At 47.3% G+C, this 2,719-nt stretch overlaps 1 non-coding gene across 1 annotated transcript; it reads left to right on the forward strand.

Moving 5' to 3' along the window:
* The first annotated feature begins 1,307 nt into the window (after positions 1-1,307).
* Trnal-caa (transfer RNA leucine (anticodon CAA)) lies at positions 1,308-1,382 on the forward strand. Its single transcript has one exon. It is a non-coding gene; the product is annotated as a tRNA-Leu (tRNA).
* Positions 1,383-2,719: the final 1,337 nt, after the last annotated feature.

Here is a 2,719-nt window from a genome sequence, read left to right on the forward strand (position 1 = left end):
ACGGCCTCGTTAAAATGTCACTGGCTTTCCTTTGTACTTTCACACAGCCTCATTTGCCCATATTCTGCTGCTTCTTGTAACAAACTGTAGCCCCACGCCTTACAATTTCAATTTGCAATCTGCTGAATAGTCATTCCCTTGTCTAGGCACTACATATAACTATTCTGTCCGTAAACGATGTTATCACGACGAGTGCGGCTCGAACTGAAATATAAATGAAACGGTTTGTTTGTTTGTTGTACCAACACAAGAAATTAAAACCGAGCGAGGTGGCGCAGTGGTAGCACACTGGACTGGCATTCGGGAGGTCGACGGTTCGATCCCGTCTCCAGCCATCCTGATTTAGGTTTTCCGTGATTACCCTAAATCGTTTCAGGCAAATGCCGGCCGATTTCTTTCCCAATCCTTCCCTAATGCGAGCTTGCGCTCTGTCTCTAATGACTTGGTTGTCGACGGGACGTTAAACACTAACCTAACGTAACAAGAAATTAAAGAGATATGAACACTTGTTATTCTCGTGTCAGAAACATGTAGGTACATGTACATATATTTTAGACATGATTCAATTACTTTTGACCGAAACTTGGCCACTTCCAGTGCATTTTCTGTTGCCTGTTGAAGATCATCTTCTGTACAGGAGACTGTACACAATCGACACTGAAACATGTGCCTAACTGAAACTTCCTGCCAGATTAAAACTGTGTGCCAGACCGAGACTCGAACTCGGGACCTTTGCCTTTCGCGGGCAAGTGCTTTACCATTTGAGCTACCCAAGCACGACTCACGCCCCGTCCTCACAGCTTTACTTCTGCCAGTACCTCGTCTCCTAGCTTCCAAACTTTACAGAATCTCTCCTGCGAACCTTGCAGAACTAGCACTCGTGAAAGAAAGGATATTGCAGAGACATAGCTTAGCCACAACCTGGGGTATGTTTCCAGAATGAAATGGCTCTGAGCACTATGGGACTCAACTGCTGAGGTCATTAGTCCCCTAGAACTTAGAACTAGTTAAACCTAACTAACCTAAGGACATCACAAACATCCACGCCCGAGGCAGGATTCGAACCTGAGACCGTAGCGGTCTTGCGGTTCCAGACTGCAGTGCCTTTAACCGCACGGCCACTTCGGCCGGCTTTCCAGAATGAGGTTTTCACTCTGCAGCAGGCTTTGGCTAAGCTATGTCTGCGCAATATCCTTTCTTTCAGGAGTGCCAGTTCTGCAAGGTTCGCAGGAGAGCTTCTGTAAAGTTTGGAAGGTAGGAGACGAGGTACTGGTAGAAGTAAAACTGTGAGGACGGGGCGTGAGTCGTGCTTGGGTAGCTCAGTTGGTAGAGCACTTGCCCGCAAAAGGCAAAGGTCCCGAGTTCGAGTCTCGGCCTGGCACACAGTTTTAATCTGCCAGGAAGTTTCATATCAGCGCACACTCCGCTGTAGAGTGAAAATTTCATTCTATGTGTCTAACTGTCAGTTCTTCTCCAAGTCACACCTATCATCATTTGGATAGGTGTATCCACATCGTGCCAAGTTAACTTTTGATCTTACAACTCCGGATCTCAGTGTATTCAGGGACCTCCAAGTTGTCCATTCCCTGTCATGGCCTGGAGGTACAACTTCAACAACTCATTTACAACCAGCGATAAGGTAGGTCGTAGCCTTCCACAGTTGTAGCCTAGCTTTTTCAGCAGTGGTTCTAAGTTCCTTTGATGTCCTAAGGAAACTCTTCCTTGACTTCAGCCGTTGCGGAAGCGGTTCATGCTCATACAGAGTATGGGTAATTTCCTGTTCGACTGCCTTTCTTTCCTTGTGCTCAGATATCTCTCTTCGAACAGGTGGTGGTACTATTCCTGCGAGGTGGTAAAGCCATTCTACTGGAGTGAATAGCAAGCAACCTGTTATAGTTTTGCAGATTCCGTTGAGAGCTGAGTTGAATTACACCGAACAGGACAGGCATATTCTCACGCAGATGGTCGTATTGTTTTCAGTTGACTACCCCACTGTGATCCAACCAGCTTCCGTACGAGGTTGTTATTGGTGTAAACCTTCGACTTGCATTTCATGCAGTGCTTCTTGAAAGCGAGAGATCTGTCAAGTGCCATTCCTAGGTATTTTGGAATCTTGTAGTGTTCCAGTTCGACCCCCGACCATACTCTTTTCAACTTGCCAGTGGGTTCCTTGTTTCTCAAATGAAAAACACACACTTGGGTGTCTGAAGGGTTTGGTTTAAGCTGGTTTGAGTTGTAGTATGTGGATAGACCTTCAAGGCCCTTCGTGAGGTTGTTCTCCACTGATTCGGAATCTGTGCTCTTGGGTGGCTAGAGCGAAGTCGTCAGCATATACAGTCCTGGAAATTGAAATAAGAACACCGTGAATTCATTGTCCCAGGAAGGGCAAACTTTATTGACACATTCCTGGGGTCAGATACATCACATGATCACACTGACAGAACCACAGGCACATAGACACAGGCAACAGAGCATGCACAATGTCGGCACTAGTACAGTGTATATCCACCTTTCGCAGCAATGCAGGCTGCTATTCTCCCATGGAGACGATCGTAGAGATGCTGGATGTAGGCCTGTGGAACGGCTTGCCATGCCATTTCCACCTGGCGCCTCAGTTGGACCAGCGTTCGTGCTGGACGTGCAGACCGCGTGAGACGACGCTTCATCCAGTCCCAAACATGCTCAATGGGGGACAGATCCGGAGATCTTGCTGGCCAGG

This window comes from Schistocerca serialis, chromosome 10 (genome assembly GCF_023864345.2).
Source record: "Schistocerca serialis cubense isolate TAMUIC-IGC-003099 chromosome 10, iqSchSeri2.2, whole genome shotgun sequence".
Taxonomy (NCBI): domain Eukaryota; kingdom Metazoa; phylum Arthropoda; class Insecta; order Orthoptera; family Acrididae; genus Schistocerca; species Schistocerca serialis.